The following is a 13,837-nucleotide window of genomic DNA, read 5'->3' as shown; positions in this document are numbered from 1 at the left end:
AATCATGATGAAAGGAGAAGCAAACACGTCCTTCTTCACATGGCGGCAGAAAGGAGAAGAATGAGTGCCCAGTGAAGGGGGAAACCCCTTATAAAACCATCAGTTCTTATGAGAACTAGCTCACTGTCAGGAGAACAGGATTGAGGAAACTGCTCCCATGATTCAATTATCTCCATCTGATATCTTATTAGTTCTGTCCCTGTAGAGAACTCTAATACAATTAGCAAACAACATTGATACACAAAGTAAATACAAGAAAGACAAATTTAAAGCATACATAAATGAGATACATTGTATTGAAAATATAGAACTCCACGATAAAATCAGCCAGAGAGAAGACACTAAACTAAACTAAAAATGTGGAAAATGTAGACTGTCAGAAGACTTGTCACAGCAACAATGGAAACCAATACCCAGCACAAAAATATCTCCAAAGAGCTAAGACAGAAAAAAAAATTGTCCACCAAAACTAGTGTCCCCATCAATATTGTCTTTCACAAACTAGGGCACAATAAGTGCATTTTATACAAGCAGAAGAAGAATTTGTCACAATAGAACTTCATTTAAAAACTTATGAAAGAGGTATTGCAGTAAGCAGAAAAATATTTTTCAGAAGGAATATCTGAGAAGCAAAAAGAAATAGTGAACAGAGCAATTGGCAAACATTTAGAGGTATTTAAACAGTTGATTGCAAACCATTCCTGCCCATTAAATAGATTGAGTGTGATTCTGATTTAAACTGCCTAGGTGGATCTCAAACATCAATATTTTTTAAAAGCTTCCCAGATAAGTGTAATCTAGGATGAAAATCACTGATATTAACAAACCTTGTCTGAATTAAATTATATATAGTATATATGTAACATATAAATACATATACAATGGTAATAATTACTGACGTATGGGGTTTTAAAAGGACATATCCAAAATAGTGAATATCAAGCATATAAGTCAGGAAGGGGTTATGGAAGTTAAAATATTCAAAGACCCTTACTTCGTTCACAAGGATATTAAAAGTATAAATAAGCATTTTAAAGCTAACCGGGCATGGTACATGTTAAAGGTATCTGCTTTAAAAATATTAAGTTATAAATATAAAGGTAAAATTGGAAAAACAGTCAACATAGCTAAGACTAATATTCAATCTAAAAAAAAGACTGGGGTAAAAACAATGGTATAAAAAAGGAAACAAATGAGAAGTAAAAAGAAGACAGTAGAAACAATTCCAAATATAGTATGTCAGCAGTCTTGCCAATGTGGCTGGACTAAATCCATCCTTTAAAAGACAGAGATGGCCAGGTGCAGTGAGTCACACTCCTGTGTACTTTGGGAGGCCAAGGTGGGGGAATCACCTGAGCCCAGGAGTTCGAGACCAGCCTCAGCAGCATAGGGAGATCCTGTCACTACAAAAATAATAAAAAATATTAGCCAGGCGTGGTAGTGGGCACTTGTGGTCTCAGCTACTTGGGAGGCTGAGATGGGAGTATTGCCTGAGCCTGAGAGGTCAAGGCTGCAGTGAGCTGTAATTGTACCACTGGACTCTAGCCTGGGTGACAGAACAAGACCCTAGCTCCACAAAATTAATAAATAAATAAGACAGAGACTTTCAGTACTAGAGCTTTAAAAATGTACAATGATACTCTTTACAAGAAACTCATCAGAAACACAAGGACATGAAATGTCTGAAAATCAAAGAGTGAAAAATGATGTAATGGAAAAAGACATAGCAGAAAAACGAATAACCACAATAAAATTTTGGTATACATCCAAAATAAAAGTAATTATCAGTAATAGAAAGAGTTACTACATAACACTAAAAGGATTAATTCCATAAGAAGATTTAACAATTATGATCTTATATTTAATAAACTGTGCTTAAAATAAAATTGATAAAAATGTGTCATCATGAGATACTTCAATTCATATATCTCAGTTATAAATTGGTCAAGAAGTAAAATAATATTAATGAATAATTACTTGTATTTTCAATGTATACCAGAGTTTTCTTTTGGTTATTAGTTTTTCTGCCATGTCTTTTTCCATTATTTCATTTTTCCTTCCTTTATTTTCAGACATTTCATATCCTTAGGTTTCCGATATGTTTCTTTTCTTGTAAACAGTATTATTGTACATTTTTGAAACTCTAGTAATGAAAGTCTCTGTATTTTTTATGATGGTTATCATAACAAGAAGTATAGAATATTAAAACAAGGTTGATTTAATAGACATTAAAGAAAACTATATCTAAAAAGTAATAATAAACATTCATTTGATGCACATGTGAAAAATTTAGGAAAATGGACCATATTGCAGGCCATATTAAGAAGTTTCAACAAGTGTTTAACACGTAGATATCTATAGTTCATGTTCTCGGATCCAAGTGCAATTAAGATAGAAATTATTGGAGCTGGGCATGGTGGCTCACACCTGTAATCCCAGCACTTTGGGAGGCCGAGGTGAGCAGTGAGGTCAGGAGTTCGAGACCAGCCTGGCAAACATGGTGAAACCCCATCTCTACTAAAAATACAAAAAAAACTAGCTGGACACGGTGGCAGGCACCTGTAATCCCAGCTACTTGGGAGGCTGAGGCAGGAGAATTGCTTGAGCCCAGGAGGTGGAGGTTGCAGTGAGCCAAGATTCTGCCACTGTCCTCTAGCCTGGGCAACAGAGGGAGACCCTGTCTCAAAAAAAAAAAAAAAAAAAGATAGAAATGATTAACAAAAAAAAAAAATTAAAATACATGCATATATTAATTTTTAAAATTCTAAATAACATGAGTCAAAAAAGAGTAATAATAGCATTTTAAAAATTCTTATGATTAAATCATAAGAAAGCAGGGAAGTGTGCTAAGGAATATGAAGACATAATGACAATATCTAAAATACATCCAATAGAATTTCTGAAAAGACAAGATGGAGATAATGTAGAATGAAAATATTACATATACAACTTTTAGCATCTAGTGAAAACAGTGCTAAGAAGAAAAATTATAGCTTAATATAATTATATTAGGAAAAAATGTATAAAGTTACCTTAGGAAAGTTATATTAGGAAAAAAGGTATAAAGTTTTAGCCACTTAAGTAACTGAAATATAAAGAAGTAAGAATCCAAAACAAGTCATTGTCAAATAAAACAGAATAAATCTCTGGTAGTAGAAGAAAGAAAATAATAACTATAAGAGTAAAATTTATGAAACAAAACCTAATCACACAAATAAATAAACCAACAAAGTACAACTTCTCTTCTATTAATGTTTTCAGAGAAACAACTTCTGCCAAGATTGAGAATGAAAGAGATGGCAGAAATAAAAATATTAGAAATGAAAAAGGAACATAACTATAGACATAGCAGAGGTATAAAAAATAAGACAAGAACATGAAAAAGTTTGTGGCAATACATTTGGAAACTTCGATGTAATGAAAAAAATCCTCAAAAAAATATATTACAATTGACTCAAGAAGAAATAGAAAGCCTGAACATTTCTATAAAAATGTTTAAAATGCAATCCATTGCTAACAATAATTCTGGGAAGAAAACACAAGCCCAGGTTATTTTCTAAGCAAGTTTTGCAAGGCATAATTTAAAATAATCCTCAATGAGTACAGTGTGCACCCTACCCAATCAGAACAGATGTAAATTTCAAACAGTGGGTACAGGTAGGCTTATGTGTACTGAGTATCAGTTCCAGCATTTCAAAACTCCCAAGAAAATGGTCTCTTGTAGGGATTATAAAAACAGAAAATTTTCCTTAATTCACTCTATAATCTTGATTCCAAAATCAGACCAGACACAAGAAAAAGAAAAAATTACAGATCAAACATACAAACATTCATATAAAATTGTCTACACAAAACATTAACAAATAAAGTGAATGGTATATAAACTATGGTATAGTATAATAAAATTAAGTTTACTTCAGAAAACAAAAGTAGTTTCACACTAGAAATTTAGAAATCTAATTCATCACGTGAACTGAACGTCAGAAAATTATATATAACCATCTTGATAGAGGCCAAAAAGCATTTGATAAAATTAACACATATTTCATGGATTTAAATATAATTATACATGTACATATCTTATATATACACTTATGTATATATATATATAAAACCATGTTATGAAAATATCCTTATATAATTTTATAAGTACATTTTAAGTCTATATAATTTATGTATACAATGCATACTTACATAAATACATGGAGTTAGGTATAAATTATATATACACATATATGTATACTATATACATTATATACTTATATATATGGGCATAGCTATGTATAATTTTAATTGTATATAAATATACATAAGGATATATGGTAGGGCAAGTTCAATTACTGTATGCTTTTATTTGGGGAGTTTCTCAGCTATTCTTGGCACTTTGTTTTTCCATACAAATTTTAGAATAAACTTGATAAGTTTTTAAAAAATCATTTAGGACTCTTCTATGAGAATTATACTAAATGTGTAAAGCTCTTTGGGAAAAAATTACATCCTTATGATATTTAGGTTCTTTATTCATTTAGATTGTTTTTCAGTTAAAAAAATTGAAAACATAAAATATATTTATTTTTCCTATCCTTGAGATATGGAAGAAACATTTTCTTTCTTTCTTTCCTTTTTTTTTTGGTAAGAGACAGGGTTTCAATCTGTCACCCAGACTGAAGTGCAGTGGTGCTAACTCCTGGGCTCAAACAATCCTCCCGCCTCAGTCTCCCAAAGTAAGAATTTCTTAAATAAGACACAGAAAGGTTAACCAGAAAAGAAATGATTGATACACTTTGCTGTAATAAAAATAAAATGTCTCTTTATTAAAAGATATAAAGAAAGTGAAAAGCCAGCCATGTATTATGAGAAGCTATTTTATTGATACGAGAATTAACAAAAGTTTAACCGTTGAATATATGAAGAACTACAAATATATGAAGGAAAATGTAAGCAACAGAGAAATAAACCAGCATCTCATAGAAGAGAAAATACAAATGGTAAATAAGCATATAAAATGTTTAGACTTACTAATATTCAAAAAACACAAAGTAAGACAAAAATAAAATACCCTTCTATAGCTTCTAAATTGGCCATATGAAGAAGTCTGGTTGAGGAGAAAATAGGTTAAAGGAACTCGTAAGTTGCTGATAAGAGTTTGCTTTGAAAAACAATTTGTCATTCCTTGTAAAGTTGAATATTTGCATACCCTGAGACTCAGTGATTTTACTTTTAGGTGCATACCCCAGAAAAAAATACTTGCATATGAGCACTAGGAGATGCATAACAACGTTCACAGCAGCAGTATTCATGGCAGTGAAAAATGAAAAGAACTTAAATGCACATGGATAAAAATGTCTACTTATTTGTGTCATCTTTGCACAGTTGAATTGTGTGAGTGGAAATTATTGATCTACAGCTAGGAGAAGCAGCAGAGATCAAGCTCAAAAACATGATGTTGTGTGGAAAACGAATGGTTTTCTCAGAACACGAATGGTATGTGATGCCATTATTATAGTTCAGAAGTTAGCAATAGTACATCACTCTTTTATTGTTAAATATGTGTGTCACAAAATTATCAAAAAGGCAACTGAATTACAGCAACTGAATGGTTGGTTAGCTCTGGGAGGTAGGGGAATGGCATAAGAAGAAATACATAGGTAGATAGAATGGAGTTCATAACGGCTTAGCTCTTAAATTGGAATGTGGGTACCTGAGTTCATTTTATTATTATGTTTCAATGCTTACAGACCCTATTTGGCATGCACTGGACGTATACAGATATGTACATAAAGAAATAGCATAAGCCATGTTGTTGATAGGTGAGGCTGTAAGGAGTCTTATCTCCTACCAAGTGGGAGCATTGCTCTTTCTTGTTTAAATTAAGTAGATTGGCTTTAATATAATGTTACTAGACAGAAGTTTCCAAATAGTTTTAATGAGAGTGGGCTTCAGTCAACTGAAACAAATCATCAAAATGAGTGCTTTGTAAAGAAGTTTCAAAGTAGATAGTGGAGGACATGCTTTAAGGAGACCCCAATAATCCACTCTTGTGTAATCCCCTTGAGTGTGGGTTTATGACTTACTTGCAACCAACACAGTGTGGCAAAGCTGTTGGAAAGACACTCCCTTGATTAGGTTAGTTTATGTTATGTAAAGTTATGTAGTTATGTAAAGGTGAAGAAATGTCACTCTTGTGATTATGTTTTATTATATAAGGCTCTATCTTAGCAAACCAGGAGAGAAATTCTCCTGATGGCCTTGAAGAAGCAAACAGCCACCTGGTTAAGCCCCTGTGGATAGTGCCAAGTGGCAGGAAAGTGTGAGCAGCCTCTAGGACCTGAGGATTAAAGTCAGTAAGAGCTGGGACCTCACTCATGCAGACTTGAGGACATGAATTCGACCAACGACTTGAATGAGCTTGGAAGTGGATTCTTCCCTAGTCCAGTCTTCAGGTGAGAAAGCAGCCTGGTCAACACCTTGTTTGCAGTCTGGTTGGAGCCTGAGCAGAGGATCCAGGTAAACCATGCTGGAATTCCTAACTCACAGTAACTGTCAGATAGTATAAGTGTGAGTTGTTTTGAAGTTGCTAGATTGGGGTAATTTGTTACACTGCAATGGATAACTAATACATGGATATGTCCATTTTCCTACAACACAACACAATGCTTAACTCATACCTCAGTGTAAATGAATTTTGTGTGGTTATGTGTGGCTAGATGGATGAATGGAAAAAGTAAAACTAGCCCTCACCCCTTCAAACCCATCCCACCAGGATGCCCACCTAATGTTCCTGATAACAGAGGGAGACTCCTGTCTTGGGAGGTGGGTAAGGACGAAGCTAGATCCATGTCATGCTATGAATTGCGAGGCATGGAAGAAGAAAGGGTCTGGACCTGGGTTGTTTTCTCAAGCCCTTAACACCTGAAGAAACATATTCTAAACAACAGGCATAGATTTATCAGGAAGTGAATGAATTTAAGCTTCAGAGCATTCACTTATAGCTGTCTCTTCCAGTGCCCTGGGATAGGACTAGGCAATTTTCTTTTTTTTTATCATTATTATTATTATTATTTTTTATTATTATACTTTAGGTTTTAGGGTACATGTGCACAATGTGCAGGTTTGTTACATATGTATCCATGTGCCGTGTTGGTTTGCTGCACCCATTAACTCGTCATTTAGCATTAGGTATATCTCCTAATGCTGTCCCTCCCTCCTCCCCCCAACCCACAACAGTCCCCAGAGTGTGATGTTCCCCTTCCTGTGTCCATGAGTTCTCATTGTTCAATTCCCACCTATGAGTGAGAACATGCGGTGTTTGGTTTTTTGTCCTTGCGATAGTTTACTGAGAATGATGGTTTCCAGTTTCATCCATGTCCCTACAAAGGACATGAACTCATCATTTTTTATGGCTGCATAGTATTCCATGGTGTATATGTGCCACATTTTCTTAATCCAGTCTATCGTTGTTGGACATTTGGGTTGGTTCCAAGTCTTTGCTATTGTGAATAGTGCCGCAATAAACATACGTGTGCATGTGTCTTTAGAGCAGCATGATTTATAGTCCTTTGGGTATATACCCAGTAATGGGATGGCTGGGTCAAATGGTATTTCTAGTTCTAGATCCTGAGGAATTGCCACACTGACTTCCACAATGGTTGAACTAGTTTACAGTCCCACCAACAGTGTAAAAGTGTTCCTATTTCTCCACATCCTCTCCAGCACCTGTTGTTTCCTGACTTTTTAATGATGGCCATTCTAACTGGTGTGAGATGGTATCTCATTGTGGTTTTGATTTGCATTTCTCTGATGGCCAGTGATGATGAGCATTTTTTCATGTGTTTTTTGGCTGCATAAATGTCTTCTTTTGAGAAGTGTCTGTTCATGTCCTTCCCCCACTTTTTGATGGGGTTGTTTGTTTTTTGCTTGTAAATTTGTTTGAGTTCATTGTAGATTCTGGATATTAGCCCTTTGTCAGATGAGTAGGTTGCAAAAATTTCCACCCATTCTGTAGGTTGCCTGTTCACTCTGATGGTAGTTTCTTTTGCTGTGCAGAAGGTCTTTAATTAGATCCCATTTGTCAGTTTTGGCTTTTGTTGCCGTTGCTTTTGGCGTTTTAGACATGAAGTCCTTGCCCACACCTATGTCCTGAATGGTATTGCCTAGGCTTTCTTCCAGGGTTTTTATGGTTTAGGTCTAACATGTAAGGACTTAGCAATTTTCTATGTGTAATTTTGTATTCATTTCCTTGAGAGGGCCCTCACAAGACTCCATAAGCTGAAGACTCCATAAACCCTGGGTCCATGTGCCTCTGATAAATTATAGGGAACAAGGAGTCTAAGGATTCTCCTTCGGGCCTGCAGAGCATCTAGTATGATGTTTGCAAATAGAAGTGTTAAATAAGTACTTCAATTAGATTGCTGGATTCCTGAGGGTTTCTCACAAAAAATATTTCAGATCTAAAGATTTTGTTAATTAATACTTAAAAGTAGAATTATTGGTTGCGAACAATCATTTATAAATTGTCACAGTGTATAATTTTTACTCATTGACTTGTGCATTTTTGTCTGTGTGGTTAAGCCCTCTATATCAAATATGCTATGTGAAATACTCAAGGTTTTCTATTTCACTTCCGTTTTGTGGTTGCTTGCTAATTCCTTTGGGGATATAGCACAGAGGCAGGGACTTAGACTGTGTCATCTACTGAGGTCCTGTCCAGATTCAGGATCTTCTTATGATTACTCTAGCCAATATTTTCAGGGAATAAATTGTTTTGTGGAGGTCCAATATCTCTTCTAGGTCCTGTTGGTATCATTTGATGATCTAGAACAAGTTCAAGTGAAAGCCAGAGGAGAAGCCTGAGCCATGAAAAACAGACAGAAATATCAGTCATAGTGGAGGTCCATGTTACTCTTGGCATGTTTCTTCCCTTCTTGTCTTTGACTTGCTAGCTATTGACTTTGTATGCTTTTGCCAGTCCTTTGAATCCTAGTGTGTGGAAATTCTTTTGGTGGTCTTTATAACTATCTCCTCTCTTGGAGGTGATACACAATTAAAGCCATACCTCCTTGACAATAATTTAATGAAAGCATTTAAATAATGTTGATTCCATAAAAATCATCCAGCTACCATTTCCTCTACCTTCTCCTTCAATCTGTCAGCACCAGAAAAAAGATAGATCTTTGCTGAATCTCTATTTTGACTTTCTTGCCCACCAAGTCCTTCCTGCTTTCTCATGTCTAAAAGTGTCATTAAAACCTTAATGTCTGGAAAGTGAGCCCCATTTTCTTCAGTATATCCCAGAATCTCTGATCCCCTGCTGAGACGGGAGAGTTCCTTGACCCCTTCATGGGACTTGTGACAAGGGTGTGGCTCATTTACTTGGCTGCCATCCTCAAACCCCTTGTGGGAGCAGGAGTACACAGGTGAGTGGGTGCAGCAGCTGGGGTGAGTACCTTTGGGCGTTTGGCATAAACAAACCCCGTACCAGCCTGTGGCAGCATCTAGGGTTTGCCTGAGACCTCTGGAGCCCCGGAAAGCATGTGTTACAAACAAGGCTCTTTTAGCTTTGCCATTCCTGGATGGCTTCAGTGTTAAACAACTCACTGAAGAGTCAGTGTGACAGCCTTTTTGGGTTCCTGCACCCAGTGCATCTTGAATTCTTGTCCCGTGTCCAGGAAGAATCAGGTCACATGAAAGGATTGAAGGGTGGTGTATGCAGAGGATTTTACTGAGTGATGGGAGTGGCTTCAGCAGGATGGGGAAATGGAAAGGGGATGGAGTGGGAAGGTAATCTTCCCCTGGAGTTCAACTGTCCCTAGCTGAACTCCTCTCCAACTGTCCCTGGCTGAAATTCTCTTGACGTTCAGATGCTTCTTCTTTTCTCTCCTTCTCTGTCATGCCACTCCATTCTTCTGCCAGTGGAGCTTGGACTTTTTATGGGTACAGAGTAGGGGTCACAGTGGTCCAGGGTGGTTTTGGAAAAGACAACATTTGGGTAGGAAAACAGGAATGTATGTTGTCATTTAGACCCACAGGTCCAGGCCTGAGAGTGGAGCCCTTGCTAGGGACCCCACCCTCTTCCTCCCAGTCTTTCTCTGCCTCCTGTCCATATCACTACCCCACCATTCCTTTGAGCTTTTGGGTCACTGCACAGACTACTTACTTAAGGCTTTGCATGCTTAACTTCTACCTGTTAGACTCAAAGTCAAATCCAGGCTCCATCTTTGTTGGAAACCACTCAGGGCCCTAGAAACTTATGAGCATATCTTGTAGGCACTCGGGCTTTAGTTCCCAGGGCCTCAGGCCATACACTTATCTCATATGGACTCTTCTTCTACTGCTAGCATTTCTGTAATGTGAATTAATGTATACCATTGACATATGGGTGAATAACATCAGTATAACATGGAACAGTGGGAAGAAGGAAGAAAAGTCCCCATTGTGGATGCTGTATTTGTACAAGGATCTTTTAAGCTATATTTTAAGAAAATTATAAAGTTTTCACTGCACTCAGGCCTTCTTCCTCAAGTTCACCCCAGATGCTTGCTGGCAAATTGCAGTTGCTCTTTGGCCACTTTAAGAGCAGACCTAACAGCTCAGATCTCCATTATCATCAGCCCTGCCTGACACCCATCAGACCTGCTCTGAATGAAGGGCTGCCAGCATGTCCACCAATTGTCATTGTGTATTTTTAATGTCCAGTGACACTGAGCTTCCAGTGATTGCTTTTGTTTGTGCTCTGGTCCCTAGGTAGGCTTTGGGTAGAATCTCCTATCCTACTTTTCCATCAATCCTGTTGTTTGTAGTGTACAAGTGTTTTCAAATGCCTATATCATTGCAGAAATGTATTTCCTTGGTGCAGAATTGACCCTCCAGCAGTATGCACTGATGCCCACAGGACCTTGGAAGCTTTGCCTTGGTGCCCCACCAACCTTTGGTTTTCCAGTACCTTGAAATCGTGGTGCCAGTTCATGGTCCACATGTGTTGTAGCGTGTCTGCCACACTTGTGCCCATCCACTGAGCCTCATGATGAGAGAACTTCATTTTCCTAATTTCATCACTTTCTCACCTGTTTCAGGCTTTCCCACAGCTTCTCGACTAATGGGGTCATTGGTGTCTCTCTAGAAATGCCACTGTGCCTGAGTGTCTGGGATTGTTGCTGTGTTTGCTTTATGGGGAGAGGCTGAAAAGCCCAGTACAACTATGCAGCTTGACACTGCCAATTTACCCCCAAATCTGTTAATGCACCCTGGAGCTGAAAGTCAGAGGCCACAATTGCTCCACATTGAGTGGATAAACAAACCATAAATAACTCTGTGGGCACGTCGTAAACGTGGGGCCGACCTGTCTCTTCTAGCCTATCTGTCTCTACAGGCTAAAGGAGTAATGTGAGTGAGGGTGCCTCCTTTCCAGGGGCTTTAGGCAACAGGAAGGGACCAAAACTAAAACCAGAAGCTCCTCTTATGGGTGGAGTAGAGCAGCTGGGCTTCATCTTTGCCAAAGTCAGAACAAGAGGGAGGGGGTCTGGTATAACTGAAGGGGGGAAAAGTTACAGAATTGAAAAAACCAGGACTGGATTCTAAGGGGGATGAGGGCCTCACTTTCTGAAAACACTTTAAAATTAAATCTTCTTGCCAATGTGTTTATGTATAAGAGCATATATGTGTGTGCATGTATATATGTGTACACCCTCCTCCCCTCCCAAACACACACGTCTGCACGACTAAGAGACTTTTATCCACATCTGTTTAAAGAAAATTATGGGCAACATAATCTGGTTAAGGCCATAAAGGACTGAAATTGGCCTGAAGATGTGTTCTCTTCAGTCCACAAAGTTTACAAATTATTTTTTATATGAAATGCCTTTAGAAAGCAAGTGTACTGTGCATACTCTGAAGTTTGCTCTAGTCCCCACCACTCCCTAACGTCACACCTCACAATGTCTGTTACCTCTCTGGGATCGATAGCAGGATTTCTCAACCCAGTGCTGATGATTCTTTGTAGTGCTGCTTGTCCTGTGCACTGTAGGATGTTTAAGCCACACCCCTGGCTTCTACCCATAAGATGCCAGTAGCACCCCCATTTACTACCCACGGCTGGAAGTTTTCTGACAACCAGAGAGGTAAAGCCATTTCCTCAAAGTCTCATACTGGGAGTAGTTCTATGATTTCATACTCCTGGCATAGTGCCCTTTCTTCTATAGTATGGATAGTAAATCCCCACATCACTTCATTTCACATTACATAATCTCCTGAGCTGCCTAAGCAGCATGTATAAGAGGTAGGTTACTTGCCATTTTCAACATATAGTTTGTGGTAAAATGGACAGCTGTATAATTCTGAGGTGTTAACCCCATCTCTAAACTCAGCTTTCTAACCCAGTTAAGTGGGAGAAATAGTGGTACCCGAGCTCAAGCCTGTCTACACTTGTATGGCTAGAAGATAGTTGAGGCTGGCATTATCTGCTTGGTTGGTGCCTGTGACATGCCAGTGGTGAAATACTTTGAATATCACCCTGCCTGCCTTGTTGGGTTGTTGTGATGATTAAGTAAGACAGTCCAGTTATGCTTGGCATATTGTAAACTCTCAACAGCTATGAGCTATTGTTCTTATTGCCCCAATTCATAATCAGGTAAAATAAGGAAGTCCCACCTACTGCTTTGACCTTATATGGCACCCCACGCCCCTCCCCTGCCTGTCCCAGCTACGGTGGCACATTCTTCTTTCTCTGCCTTGGCAATTTGGGCCAATTCTTGCCTCAAGGCCTTTGTACTTCCTGTACCTTCTGCCTAGAGTACTCTTACCCCAGACTTTTTTATTTTGCTCCTCCTTGTTGTGCAGATTTCCATTCCAATGTCACTTTGAGAGAGTCCTTTCCTGACCTCTGTCGATAAAAGATTCCCTACCTACCTATCCAATTCTGCATACCCTTGGGCTATCTGGACTAATATTTATTATTATTATTATTTATTATGTGTCTTCCCTCTTCTTCACAAAAGAGGAAGTTTGTCTTCTTTGCACTATAGCTCTAGCATTCTTTCATGTCATGGTAGTAGCAGAGAGCCTAGTGTACAGCTCAAGTGCTCAGTGAATATTTGTGCAAGGAATACATTAAGCATAAACCCTTGTTCTCATTCCAAGTCCAGGGATCTTTCACTCCATTAGATATAAGCCTATCTAGAAGAAGATGAATAAGACTCATTGACTGAATGATGAATTCATTCATTGATTCACTGATTCTTTCTTTAATGTGTTCATTGATTCTCTTATCTATTCATTCACATATTCATTAATTAATTTAGCAAACATATACTAGGTACCCTGTTGGGAATCTACCTACTCTGTAGGGAGAAACTCAAATGAGCGAATTTAAGTTTCTATTATTATTCTTCATTATCATATGCAAGCAAGTAGGAAAAATAGAGGCTCCCACTTATAAAGAATGAAAACATGTTTTTCCACAGTAGCATTTCCCCAAAGTCTCTAGAGCCCATTGCCATAGAAAATTTCATACAGAGCCTCTACTATGTGCCAGGTGCCATCAAGGCACCATAGATTCTGAAATGGATAAGGTCTGGTTCCTAGACCCAAGTTAGTTTTGCATCTCACTGCCTTTTACTTTTTGTTCCTACTGCCTTATTCCATTGCTTATTACCTCTGGCCTGGACTATGGCAGAGCTTTATACTAGAAAGCACACACACTTGTCCATTATTGGTCAAGACAGTTCAACTACTGGCAGGCCTCTGGGATGCAGTTTGCTGTGTTCTTTTCTATTTAACTACCACCAACTCATTCTAATTCTTAGGATTACCCTCTTTTTCAAGGCCATCTGTGAGCCAGCAC

General features: G+C 37.9%; 1 long non-coding RNA gene across 2 annotated transcripts in view; it reads left to right on the top strand.

Moving 5' to 3' along the window:
• The first annotated feature begins 4,759 nt into the window (after window positions 1-4,759).
• Window positions 4,760-13,837, top strand: part of LOC129488413 (uncharacterized) — a 41,045-nt gene continuing 31,967 nt past the window's right edge. For both annotated transcript variants that reach the window (XR_010122226.1, XR_008659658.2), the window contains exon 1: window positions 4,760-6,443. This is a non-coding gene — a long non-coding RNA (uncharacterized lncRNA). The remainder of the gene's footprint in view (window positions 6,444-13,837) is intronic.

The sequence above is a fragment of the Symphalangus syndactylus genome, chromosome 8, assembly GCF_028878055.3.
Source record: "Symphalangus syndactylus isolate Jambi chromosome 8, NHGRI_mSymSyn1-v2.1_pri, whole genome shotgun sequence".
In the NCBI taxonomy this organism is placed as follows: Eukaryota; Metazoa; Chordata; class Mammalia; order Primates; family Hylobatidae; genus Symphalangus; species Symphalangus syndactylus.
The sequence above is the reverse complement of the archived record's forward strand: the minus strand, read 5'-3'. Positions and strand labels throughout refer to the sequence as shown.